General features: G+C 44.2%; 1 protein-coding gene and 1 pseudogene across 1 annotated transcript in view; both read right to left on the bottom strand.

Moving 5' to 3' along the window:
* The window catches only part of Slc35f1 (solute carrier family 35 member F1), a 399,998-nt gene that overhangs the window by 53,457 nt on the left and 332,180 nt on the right, over window positions 1-14,361 (bottom strand). The gene's annotated exons all lie outside the window — the stretch shown is intronic.
* On the bottom strand, window positions 605-1,585 carry LOC114710699 (annotated as a pseudogene).

Raw genomic sequence — 14,361 nt, 5'->3', positions numbered from 1 at the left:
TGGCTTGTTCTGTCTCTCTGATCTACCAGCATTCACCCCAATAACTCGCCTCAGGTTTGATTTTATTAATAAGAACTTTTAAGATTCATGCTACAGACACCGACACTGTCTGAGTGACAAGAACCCGAGACTAGATGGCCCAGACACTACGGGTAAAACCAAACACTACTGTTCCAAACACAAAAACAACAACAAAAAGTAGCAGTAAGGGACTCCTAATGACATTCTGCTGTACTCATCTTGAGTTTTCCCCAGGTGAGTCTCACTGGGAAAACTGACTCCTCTTAGGGCCAGAGTGCCTGCCCATCAGCAGATGGCCAAGAGAAAATGACCTCAATGGTGTCTTTGGAGGTTTCTTGTCTCCTCATACCATGTCTGGGCTTTTTCCCTTTTTAAAAAATTTTATCTTATGTTTTTATCTTACTTTGTATTTTCTTCTCTTTTTTTTATTCTATATGTCTTCTGTGTATATATTATGGCTCTCAGTTTAATGTTTTTATGGGATTCCTGGTATGCGAATGACTGGGCTCCATATCTGTATCTGTTTCACATGTCTTTTCTTTTCTTTCTTTCTTTTTCTTTTTTAAACAGATTTAATTCACTTTATTTTTCTTGTATCAAAACCCTTATGTGGCGGCCACAGCTGGAGCCTGGGTCCTCTGAACAGACATTCTGGTGTGGGTTTTCACAAGATGGTCAGTGAATTCCTGATAAGGAGATTTGGTGAACACATTCTCTTTCCAGAGGTCGGGGGTTAGGTAGCTGTAGGTCTTGGAGATGACATCAAAGGTGGCCTTGACAAAGTTGCCCAGGGTGACAGTGCAGCCCCTGGCTGACATGTAGCAGTCATCAATACCGGCCATCATCAGTAACTTCTTAGGCACAGGGGCAGAGACGATGCCAGTGCCTCTGGGGGCAGGGATGAGACGCACCAACACAGAGCCACAGCGGCCTGTCACTTTGCACGGGACAGTGTGGGGCTTGCCAATCTTGTTCCCCCAGTAGCCTCTTCACACAGGGACAATGGAAGGCTTGGCCAAGATGATGGCCCCTCGGATGGCAGTGGCTACTTCCTTGGAGCACTTTAACACCAAGACCAACACGATCATTGTAGTCCCCGATAGCAGCAAAAGCCTTGAACCTGGTCCGCTGGCCAGCCCCGTTTCTGCAGTGGCATGATCTTCAGAACCTCCATCTTTTAGGGATGCGCCCGGGGAAAAGTCAATGTTCTCGGATTCCTTAATGGGCAAGGAGAACAGGTAGATCTGCTCCAGGGACTTACCTTTGTGTCCTTGACCAGGCTGCCCAGCTTGGTGTTGGGGATCCACTCCTTGTCTTCATTCAGCTTTACCTCCACGAGCCCTGCGGCCACGGCCTGGACCACTACCGCGGCCCCTAAGACTGCTGCCGAATCCTCCGCGGAAGCTGCCCCGGCCTCCTAGTCCTGGGCCCCCAGGTCCTCCGGGACCTCCCGCTGCACCCGCGTCGTCTGCCATTTGGTGTTTTCTCGAAGAAGAAGCGTGCCTTTTCTTTTTAATCTTTTCCTTCTGTCTGTCTGTTTTGTCCTATTCTCATGAGTTATTGTTTTATCTTATTATATTTTATCTTATTTTATTATTATCTCTTGAAAGCCTGCTTGTTTTCTAATAAGAGACAGAAAGTGGGTATATCTGGATGGGAGAGGAAGAGGGGAGAGGAGCAGAGGGAGAAGAGACCATAATCAGGATATGAGAAAAAAAAATCTATTTTCAATAAAAGGAAACACACACACACACACACACACACACACACACACACACACACACACACACACACCTGTTATAGAGAATACGGCATACCCATTGGTAGAATGCTTACTTACTACATATAGTGCCCCAAGTTTGATCCAAAGCACCAGGGGAGAAAATAGCTATTTCAGGGCCACATGATGAGCTGCTGTCTTCTTATTGTCTGTGTTGCTGGAGATTTATGTCTTCTAATGTAAACTGATTTTCATTATTCGCTGTTTTCAAAATTATCTATTTTTATCTGCTTGGGCTATTTTTTTCCCAGATAAAATTTACCATTCTATTTTCAAGTCTTTATTTCCCTAATTCACATCAGTGGTGACTTCAAAAAGCCCTGACAACATTCATTATCTCATGACTAAATATAAAATGAACTATTTAAATGAGACACAATACCTTCTCCCCACACTGTGATAGAGCTACGAATGAAATTTTGATTTTGGATATTTGCATTTATTTTAGTGGCTGGAAAATATCAACTGGCTATGAATTCTGTTTTTTAAAAAGAGCCTAGTGACACTGATATCAGATAAACATCATAGAGGGTTTATTCTTGCATGAAACAAACCGGAAAAATATAGTTACTGCAATTAAGTTAAATGTTATATTTTAGCCTATTGTCAGTTTTTGATTATGCAATGTCTTGGCATAATCAAAATAATCCAGAGTATAAATCAACATTTTTATTTATTAATCACTTCTTTTACTTTTTGAGATTATTATTTAATTATTTCATTTCTCCCTTCCCTTTCAGGTCTCCAACCCTTCACACATACCCTCCTTGCTCTCCTTTTTTCAAATTCTTGCCCTCTCTTAAAGTGATGGCTGTGACATGTGTATACATACATATGTCTAATAACCTGCTCCAGCTGTGTAATGTTACTCGTATGCATGTTTTCAGGACTGACCATTGGGTATTGGGTAACTGATCTGTGTCCTCTTTCTTCCCCAGGGAAGAAAACAGGGAAGACTGTTTCTCCCAATCTCAGCTGTCCTTAGTTGTCTGCAGTTCTTTGCACAGGGCTGAGGCCTCCTGAGCTCCCCTGCACCTATCCATGTTAGTATGTCTGTGATGTCTTTGTTCACCTCATGCTTAGGCAGTCGTGTTGGTTAGACTTTATGGATGTAGCTTCTGACATCTCTAGGGGACACAATCTCACAGCAAACTCCCTGATCCTCTGGCTCTTACAATCTTTCACATACACATTGCTCTTCCACAGTGTTTCCTGAGCTTTAGGTGCTGAACTTAGTTTGTAGATGGATCCACTGGGACTGCACTCCACAGCTCTACATTTTGATTGGCAGTGGTTTTCTGTAAGGGTCTCCCTTGTTGCAAAAAGAAGCTTCCTTGATGAGGGGTGAGAACTACACTGATCTGTGGTATACATATGTAGAGTGCAGTGAGGGATTATGCTGATTTAGTAAAGTGATGGTTGTAGGTTCTCCTTCAGGATCCATGACTTCACTAGTCCTGAGTAGTAACTGGCTAGGTTTCCATACCGGACACGGTTTCCCTCCTGTTGAATGGGTCTGAAGTCCCATCAGAGAGCTGTTGGTTATCGCAAAGGCATGAGTGCCACTACTGCACCCATAGGGTTAGCTTGCCACGCTGGTCACTGTTGTAGTTCATAGACATCAGAGCTGGGTAGGACTGCTATTTCTTCCTCCTTTGGAAGCTTCCATGCTACCTTCTGGCATCATGAAAGCCCGTCCTCAGGGTGGAGGTTTTTGTGTCAGTTCTAGCTCGGGGACTTCTGGCCCTGTTTCTGAAGTGCAGAGTATCTTCAGCGATGTGGATTTACCTTCCACCTTTAGGTGCAATAGCCTATAATACAACATTTTATTTTTAAAAGCATGAATAACTTTGACTAGAAGCATGAGGAAAGGCTAGGAAGCTTCTTCCTGTCCTAAATGTAGGAAGTGTTTTTTTCTAAACAGATCAATTTTCTAAATTAGATTTCAAAATTAAATCTAAATTAGATTTAGATTTAATCAAATAATTATTTAACTCATTAAAAATGATCAGATAATCCTATATCTAGTATATTACTGTATTTTGTGTTGTCTGATATATATACTTTGTAAAATGGATGAAGATGATCAGAAAATCTGAAAAAATAAGCTGGGAGAGATGCCCTGCAATTAAGAACAGACATTTGAGGAAATCCTCCACTCCTAAAGACTTGGAATGGCTTGTTCTTCATCCTTATGGTGTTTCCATTCTGGTGAAGTGTACACTCAGGCGCTGTGTTTTGTGTCTAAAACACTACAAATGCTACTTTCTTTTTTGATGTTCAATGCCTGTGGTTCCAACAACTGACTTCTTTTCTCTAGGATCTGGCCAGTAAAGAATAATAGTTTGATCCAGTTGGAATTGCCATTTTATAAGTCAACCTGATTGAATATTGGCAGTCACCTAAAAGACATTAGCAAGCAAATGGAGACCAGGCCACCAGCGCTGACATTAGACTTAACTGCAGAAGGCAGTATGGCCTCCCATCTCCCACTGCAACTTAACTTCCAGGAAGCTTGCAGGCAGATACCCTGTGAGAGGCATGCATCAGTTCCCAGACCCTATCTCAGGGCTCCTTCCATCCAGGGACCATCTTAACCAGTGCACAGAGCCAGCAGCCATGAAGCACACTGAAGGTTGTCTTCCTTCCTTTTTGTTTTAAGGAATCCTCAATGGTGGTAAAGTCCCCTCTTAGAGGTGGCTTGGGGTAGAGCGGATGTGGAATGGAGAGAGACAGCCCTGGCAGCCTTTGGAAGGGATTGAAACTCCCCTGCATGGTGGTAGTACAGTGAGAACAGCAACATCTTCACATTCCTTTTATACCATGCATGGTTCAGGTGACACACATGTTCACAGAAAAGTCAGGGTCTTGATCAAAGACCATATTTCATAATATTAGGCATATGGTCTCCAGAAGAAGAAAATCAGAATCTGTAAGAATCAAATGTTAACTATGATAATGTTTGACTGTGATGACCGAATCTTTCTAGTCCTGTGGTTCAAATCCTCTGTGGTTTCTGAGTTTCCTCTGAGCATAAACCACTCTCAAAATATATAAAGCAACACGTAGTGAAAGTGTAAGACTCTATCAATCAGGTAAGCCTTTCTCGGGGGAGCTGACAGTTTATAAAAAAAAACGAAACAACCAAACCTAAGTGCTCCCACTTCTGCAGAGCATAATGAGGTGACCTCATCCCTCTGTCAAATCCTCTCTCTTCCCCAAAGAGACTTCTCCATCAGCCTTCTGCTCCTCATTAGCGCTCCCTTCCAGCTATTCACAGGGCAGAAGCTCCCCTCACCTGGCCAGCTGTCAGAAGCTCCCCCTGAGGCAACCATGGGTGATTCCGGGAAAAGAGCAATTCTGGATGCTTCCCTCTTTGCTTCTAATTGGGCATTCTCCCTGGTTCCTAAAAGTGACATGTACTGTAAATTCATCTGGTGGGTACAACAGGAGCATCCGCAGGGAGGGGTCTTTAAACAGGCAGACTTCAGGAACACAGACTTGACCTCTTGGGCCTGACAGTCCTAATAGGAAGAGCAATTTGGAAAATGCATATTCACATATTATCGATAACCAATTGAGTTCTGTGGCCTGGATAGGCATCCCTCCTGCAGGCGTTTGAAAATCCAGCCAGGAGTCCATCATGAGGCACCAGCATTGTCCATCTGGAAAAGTCATTTATGGTAGAAAACCACTGGCCTCTGTGACACTGTTTTACCGAATTTTTTTTTTCTCACCAGGCTACTAAATTCAAACCATTTCTCCCAACACCCAAACCTTGGGCCTTAATGTTGATATTTTATTGTCTTTAAATACTCGTGCAGCTGAAGCCTTGCTCCTAGCACATTGCTAACAAGAGAGGAAAATGGCTAAGAGGTGCTTGTCACAGACAGCAGCTTTCCAGGAAATGTCCCTTCAGGGATGCAGAAAAGGCTCTCATCACACTTCTTTCCCTTTTGGTATCAACAGGACTTAAACGTGTAAATTGTCCGTCACCTGAGGCCTGCCATCAAAATGTCCTAGTTGCTTGGGTACTTTCACTTTACTTTTTGGGTTTCAATTGGAGAGGGAGTGGGGGGGGGGCACTGCCATGCACTGAAAATCTGGGACAAGGGCCTAGAAATCTAGGTGACCAGGAGAAAAAGATAATTAGACACAGGGCTTCTAATCCCCTTGCAGAAAATTTGCCTGAGGCAGAAGAGAGCCTTCCTGGAGGACACATCTCCAGGTTGAGCATCTCAGGAACTTTAATCACAGCAAGAAGATCTGATCACCAGCAAATGGATTTCACAGGAAAAAAGCTCATAACTCCCGTTCCCTGGACACTCAGAGCCTGGTGCTGTGACTGGTCCTTTAATCTTTCCATTTTACGGATGAAGAACTAGAGCTCTAAAGACAGGCAACTCTCTTGAAGTTGCTGTTAGATTGCAGATGCTCCAGTTGCCTTGTGCACTCTCTCTTTTTCTCAAGAAACAGGCCATGCCTCCCCACAGCCCCATCTTTCTCTTTAGGTACATAGTGGCAAAGAATAGTCAAACCGCTGTGGCCTTGCAAGTATCCTCCAGCAGATTCAAGTAAGTCCAGGCTTCTATTGTCCATACCCATAGCAACTGTGAACCATAACTTTATTTTCTCACTCACTGCCTTCCTATATAGGCTAGGTCACAAGGTATGGAAAGCCCACATTAATGTACAAGAGCAAGAAATTCCCAAATCCCCTTTGCTGGCCAGGACCAGAGACTCTCTTTCCTTAGGACCCCAGCATCATGTTTATGGAAAAACACTGTAACTCCCTTGATAAATCTATTTTGAAGACAATCCATCTGAATAATGTGTATTGAACCCAACATCCTTTAAAATTAATCTAATAGTCACGTAGTAGCCAGAGTGACTGTCAGTGGTTCTCACCTACCATTTCCTTACACAAATGTTGTTTTTTTTTGTTTGTTTGTTTTCTTTTTGTTTTTGTTTTAAATCAAGATCCAGGAAAAGGAGGAACTGTATGGATCCAGTCCCAAAAAAAGGTTATTGAGTTCATCTGAATAGCAGCCTGGTGGGCTTTAGTTTTGTTTTGCATTTTTATATTTGCAGTGTGGGGTATAAGGTAACGCCAGGAGAAGCAGGATGATTTCAGTGGCATCTCTGCCTGAGTGGTTTTCTGAGGAAGACTTGCCTTAAGTAAGCCGGGCCCTAACTTGTATTTTTTTATTTATAGAATTCATGAACATGAGAACATTAACGATAACATTAAAGCGAGTACACATTTCAAAGCACATATTGAAGGAAATGAAAGTTTTCTGATAAAATATTAATTCTGCATTAATTTTGCATCACTTTTGATGCCTTCCAGCATTAAAACCGCACAGCAGGGAGCAATACTTTCAAAAGCTAGAGGAAAACATCTTGTACTTTGGGGGTTTCTATTTCTGGCATTCCTAGTCTAGGGTTTTTTTTTTTTTTTTAAGACAAAATCAGATTTTCCCCATGTCATACTAGTCATTTGTTCATTCAGCAGATAATTATGTGCTCACACACTTGTTCTCTTTCTCTGTGGACTTACCAGGCACTGAGGGTCATCCTGTCATATTTTGGAACACTCAATCCCTCCCTCCTTGGAGCCTCATTCCAGCTGCTATCCCATGTCCCCCTGGTCTTCATCCCTTCCCACTGGGAAGCTCTCTTCAATATCTTGATTCATCTTGGCCTCATCCACCCCTTCCCTCCTTTCTCCTTCCTTCTCTCCTGTTCTTCCCTTTCTCCTTATATAGCGACAGGGAGTAGCAGAGGACCTTGAACTGCTGGTTCTCCTACCTCTACACCCTAGTGCTCAGATACAGGCATATCCAGTCTTACGTTGTACTGAGGACCAAACCCAGGGCTTCCTGCATGTTAGGCCAGCACTGTACCAGCTGAGCTCCATCTCCAGCCCCCAGAGTTCATCTTTTTTATCAGTTTGACTATCTTACACAGTTGTATAATGAATTTGGTCATTTTCACCCCTCAGCACCTCCCATACCCTCTTCTGTCATCCCCTGGCACCCTTCTCCCACATCCCAACGAGCCCCATCCTACTTTCCTGTCTTCTTTTGTGTGTGTGTGGCCCATGGAGCTTAATTAGATTTACTTGTTCAAGCCTAGATGAGAAGTCACTCGGTGGGACTTGGACAATGTGTCATGGTTGTACCACTGAAGAACGTTGACACCCCATTCCTAAACGAGTGTTATTGCAAATGGTCCCCTCTGGAAGTGGTGGGGACTCGTGGGCCCCTTCCTTATCCATGATGGAATGCTGATGACCCCGACCTTGACTTGTACAGGTAGACACTACTGTAATGAGTTCATGATGCATCATGTCCAGGTGACATCTTTTCATTACATGTCTTCCCTTCCTCAGCTCTTACACTCTTTCCAGCCCTTCTTTTATGATGTTGCCTGAACCTCGGAAGGGTTGTTAGAGTTGTCCCAGTTGGGGCCAAGCATGCCACCATCACTTATTCTTAACACTTTGGCCAGTTGTGCATTAACCACTGCCTGTTTCAGTAGGAATTCAGACTTCTCAGATGAAGTCTACATGTGAGTATTTTGAAGGCGGTGTGGCAACAAGTTAGCCAAACAATAACAATAACAAGTTCTCTTCTAGAGTTTGTGATTTCTCCAGCCCAAGGGCAGTTGGCCCCTGGTCTTATTATTGGTGGGAGATTGTTCTGTTTGTCGTTTATCTTTCCCTCTTCACACCAGACTGTGAACATCAACCTAAAGTCACAGTCTCTGGTTTGGGGGTCTCACCTATTCCTCAGGAACAGATCCCTTAACAGCCACCAAAGTGGAATTGCGTGGCTGCCCTGGACTCTAACAACCCCAACAGCACTCTTTCCTTGAATTCTTTCTTCTCTTGCTTTACCTGAGTTTTCTCCCAGTTACCTCTCCTACCTGCTGGCCCTTTCTCCTGGCTTTTGTGGACACATTTGATTTTTCCTTGAGACAGTTTCACTGTGTTGCTCTGGCTGTCCTGGAACTCACTCTGTAGACCAAGCTGCCTCGAACTCACAGAGATCCTCCTACCTCTGCCTCCTGAGTAATGGGATTAAAGGTGTGGGCTGCCACCGCCTGGCCTGAAGCACGTTTTTGACTTGTCTTCCATATTCTTATTTTTTGGCTCCCTTGTTGGCCTCTTTTCAGCCTGCTTCCTCCTGAGTTTGGTCAAACTCTAGGGCTCACTTTTCTGTTTTCTTTTCTTTTCTCTCCTTATTCCATTATACGGCTATCAGACCATGACCTTTCATAATTCCAGACCTCTCAGCTGAATTCAAGGCACATGCATCCAGTCACCCCAACCAAGCTCACTCAAAGCTCAAACACATAGCCAGATGAGAACTCTTCTTTTGCAATGTACCTTCTCTTTCTGGTTTTTTTTCTTTTTCTTCCCATTTCATGTTATAACACCAACACTCACCCAGACACTTGGCCCAAAACTAAGGCATCATTCTCCACCCTTGTATTTTTCTTTCCAACTATTCCCAACCCCCATACAAATGTTCAGAAAATCCTGTTGGATTTGTGTCCAGTTATCTCTAGCTACCTCCAGTTAGCTCCTAGCTTAGAATCATCACCATCATCATCATCATCATCATCATCATCATCATCCTTTAATAGGCCTGCTAACTACCCCAATCTGGGCACTCTTACCCTCTCACAGTTAATCTTCAACAGCAGCAATGGTTCACTCACAATTAAGAGCAAATCTCTTCACCTTCCCTTGACTTGCAGAGCCTCATGTCACCTGCCCCAACTGGGGAGGGGAGGAGTGGGGGCGAGGGTGCAAGGGTATCCCGTGCATGCAGAGAACCATGCTGGGCAGATGCAGCGAGATGCAAGCCAGAGGGGTATGATGGCAGTGGCGCTGGCCAGTGATACACACCCCAGACGCTGATTCCACGTGGAGAGTTTATTATAATAGAGAGATGAAGAGGCAGAAAGACAGAAAAGGAGAGGGAGGGAGGGGGGGAGGGGAGGGAGGGAGGGACAGAGAGAGAAGGGAGAGGGGTTGGAGAGGTGTGCACCTTGTGGTAGGAAAGCAGGAGAGAGAGAGGAAGAGGGAGAGGGAGAGGGAAAGGGAGAGAGAGAGAGAGAGAGAGAGAGAGAGAGGAGTTTTTCCTTAGAATGGGGCTTTTATGTCAGGACACAGGGCAGTGCCAAGGGGGTGGGACTTCAAGGGGCAGATCAGAATATAACACCAACCTCTTCTTGTGTTTACCCTCTTGCCACTGGCCACCTCCCTGCTTTCCCATGGCTTAAATGTGCTATGCTCCAGATCCTCATGCTTCTGTTCTCTTGGCTTAGACCTCTCTCTCATCACCTTTGCATATTTTACTCTTGTCACATTCTTAGCTGGACAGGGGGAGAAAATTTAAAAGAAAGTATAGCTTTAAATGGAGGCTTCAGGAGGTCATAATAGTCTTATCCATGCTCTGTGTCTAGTACTCATGAAAAGATGTATCACATATTTGATAAATATCTGCTGGATAAATGCCTGGGCAAAGCATAAAGCATGAGTTGAACTTTCTTCACTCACACAGAAGTCTGGTCTTGCCTTTTTAGCCACTTAAATGTCTTGGGAATTCCCTTTGTCCTATCCTGCTCCTCCTTCTATTTCAAACCATAGAAGTGACCTTGTAAAGTGAAAACCACATTCATTTGCCCTTTATACCTGGAAACCACAGAATAAAATTCGAGCTCCCTGATGTGGCTTGTTAATTTCTCCGTGATTTTCCCCTAGCCATTTCCATACATTTTGTCTCCTCTTTTAGAGACTTCATGGTGTCAGCTGCACATGACAATAAGTTGCAGAGATCTTTTGTACGTTATGTTCATAACTGGCAACACTAAATTATGCACTTAAAAATTGGCTAAAGGATGGAACACTGTTAGAAGACATTGCTGGCTGGTTAGAGGTGACAGTCGGCCAGAACCTCACAGCTTTCTCTAAGCTGCAATATGGAATTTCCCTCCCTTTCCAGCAAGACCTCCTGCTCCCTACCTGCTCTTATCTGGAGGATGCCCCTGGGCCTGGAGGACTGACCTTATCTGAAAACTGTCTCTAAACCAGATGCCTGTCTCTAAACCAGATGCCTGGTTCATCTTTAATTTGACCCTTGGCACAGATCCCTGCTAAGAAGACTTGTGCTAAGAGCTCTGCTATAGGACCCTACTGCCAAATCCAAAGCCTTGTGACAAGAGCATGTCACTTAATGCAAATTAGGGTTTGTCCCCCAGGCTCCCCAAGCCCATATATTCCTTATACTGTAGAATAAAATTGAGCTGATTCACTGAAGACTTTGTCCTGGAGGCCTCCTTCCGTTTCTGCTCATGGGCCGTGTACAAAGCTTTCTGTCTCCACTCCCCAATCTGCCTCCTTCCCCTCTAGGACTGATGGCCAATAGGCCAAGAAAGAAAGAGTATCCCCACAGAGCACATGGGAGGTGTTCTTACCACACACAAAAATCACAACTCATGCTGAAGGGTGCTTAGTTCTCTAGCACGCCACAGTCTTCCTGGTCTCACTTATTTGTACTAGTTCTTCCCCTACCTGGAGTCCTCACATTTCTCCATCGCCACTTTTTTTCATGGTGACTCACAATGAAGTTTCACATTCAGTTTAGGCCACACTTCCTCTAGGAACGCCTATGTAAGTTCCCAAGTCTAGATTAAGTGCCTTGAAGGGAAATCTCATATATCTTTAGGATGTATACTTATCTATCTGTAGGATGTATACCTATGCTAAAATACAATTACCGCCCTTAGGATGGGCATTTCTTTCTTGTACTCAGGCCTTTTGTTTTCGAATGATTTATCTATTTTTATTTCAGGAGCATCTGAGTTTTGCCTGAGTGTGTGTCTGTGTACTATGTGCATGCCTGGTGCCCACAGAGCGGAAAAGGGTGTTAGATTCCTCAAACCTTAAGTTAAGGAGATACCATGTGGGTGCTGGGAACTGAACCAGGGACCTCTGAAAGAGCAGCAAGTGCTCTTAACCCTCGAGCCATCTCTCCAGCGCCCTTTGTACTCAGTTTTGCCTGACAACAAGAACAGTGCTTGGCACAGCATGACCCCCACAGGTATTTTGTTCATTTATTTAATAATATTTATGGAAGATGAACCTCAGGCCAGGCACTGCCCTTAGAGACACAGTATCCATATAATAAAACTCCCTACCCTGATGTGTTTTTCCATGTGGGAAAAGACAGACATGAGCATATGTCGTATGTCAGTGGTGACATTGATGGAGAAAAGGGACACAGAGGAGAGGGTAGGCAGTGTGGAATGGGGAAGGAGATTGGAATCTTAAGTTGACAGTCGGGGAGCACTCACTGAAGTAACACTTAGATGGGTCTTGGGAAGCTTGGCAGATAGCAGCTTTCAAGTGGATGAGTAATGAAAGGAGCAATGACTAAGATCTCCTTTTTTGTCATGTAAGAAACCAGGATGGCAGGGAGCAGTTAACTGAGTTGATTTCCACCATGAGGCGCTAAAGGTAAGGTCCCTGTGCAAGCACGCCCTAGTTCCTATCATCATCGCAGGCCCAGATGCTGCCACAGCCCCCAGTCTTCTCACAGAACTCAAACCATTGACCCCAAAAGGTGCCCAGTCACACCCTGACTTTCCATTCAATAGCTCTTTAGTTAGAAAATGCCCCAACTCAGACAGTGCAAAGGAGAGGGAGGAAAGGAAGAAGAGAGGCAAAAATAACTCCTGCCTCCATGGCAGATGTTGATGTTTCTGTGAATTCTCATTGTCTGAGACTTCAACTTCTCAGCTGCTTTTACATTTCAGGGCTGGAAAGTTGGCTTAGAGGTTAAAAGCATGAGCTGTTCTTCCAGAGGGCCCAGGTTCAATTCCTAGCACACAGAAGACAGCTCACAACTGTCTGTAACTCCTGTTCCAGGGGCTCTGGCACCCTCACACATACATGCACACAAAATAAATGAATCTTTTTTTTTTTTAAAATTTCAATGCATAAAGCAGCACACAAGTTTCCACAGATTTGTGAACAAATGCATGTCCTCAAATACATCATTGAAGGAAACATGTGCTGTGGGATGTCCTGTATGTTGTGAATAAATAAAACGCTGATTGGCTAGTAGCCAGGCAGGAAGTATGGAATAGGTGGGACAAACAGAGAGGCTGGAAGGTGGAAGTCTGGAGGAGATGCCTGCTGTCATGTAAAGGCAGCAGGTAAAGCCATGGAACACATGGCGACATATAGATTAACAGATATGGGCTGAGTATAAGAGTAAGAGGAGCTAGACAATGGTAGGTCTGAGCTAATGGCCCAGCAGTTTGAATAATATAAGCATCTGTATGTTTATAAGTGGGCTACGGGACTGCCAGGGCTTGGCGGGACCCAGAGAGAAAAACTCAAGCTACAAACATGCTACAAAGATCTTCTTTTCCCTCTTCCTTTACAAGGATGCTCTTCCAATGTAATGATTTATTATAGGCCAGCACAGTGTAGTGATCAACTCACAATGAACACCGTCGATGGACACAATCAAGATTTGAAAAGAGTCTGATGTGTTTCAGTAGGGCAGAAGCCTGTGTGGGCAGTCTTGAGGGGACTTTCCAACTACAAAGAAGGAACAGCTTTTGTATAGGATTCCTTTCCCCAAAAGGCACAGAGAGCTTACAAATGCACCTATGTAAGGGCCTCCAAAGGTTAGTATTTGCTGTGATGATTTGTGTTGCCAACTTGAGAGCATCTGAAGTCACTTGTGAGAAGTCTCTGTGCCAGAAGTCCTTAACTTGTGGGTCATGGCCCATGTGAATGACCCTTTCACAAGGGTTGCCTAAGACCATTGGAAAGCACAGATGTGTACATCATGATTCATAACCGTAGCAAAATTACAATTTATGAAGCAGCAATGAAAATGATTTTGTGGTTAAGGGTTCACCACGGCATGAGGTATTGGATTAAAGAGTTGAGAACCATTGCTCTAGGCATACCTGTGAAGGATTATGTTGAATGGGTTCATTGAGAAGGGACTGATCCATCCTAAGAGGAGAGCACAATTTCCTAGGCTCGGGTCCTTCAGCATATGAGAAGGAGCACACACAGAGCACAGGCACTCACCTCTGCTTCCTGTCGGTAGATGCAATATGAGGAGCCTCTTCTCCCCACCAACTCAGCCTCCCTGCCACGAGTGTATTCCCTGCATATTCTCCTGAGCTGTGAGGCAAAGGAAACCCTTCCTAAGCTGCTTTTGTCAAGGTGTTTTACCACAGCAACAGAAAAGTAAAGTATTTGCCTTGGGTTGGTATCTTAGTTCACTCAGTTGCTGTAATATAACACCGTGGACTGGGCGCCTATAGCAATACAGACTTACCTTCTTACAGTTACAGAGGCTGAAAGCACAAAATCAAGGCACTTTCAGACTTGATGTTGGGTTGCCACAGGAAGCCAGCAGGGTATATTTTAATCCCACTGTTAAGAACTTATGTGGTTTAATCACGTTCCAAAAACCCTATCTCCATGTATCATAATTTAAGGGTAAGGATTTCATCAT

Source organism: Peromyscus leucopus, chromosome 8a, assembly GCF_004664715.2.
Source record: "Peromyscus leucopus breed LL Stock chromosome 8a, UCI_PerLeu_2.1, whole genome shotgun sequence".
Taxonomy (NCBI): Eukaryota; Metazoa; Chordata; class Mammalia; order Rodentia; family Cricetidae; genus Peromyscus; species Peromyscus leucopus.
Note: the sequence above shows the minus strand (reverse complement) of the source record. Positions and strands in the feature narration are given on the sequence as shown.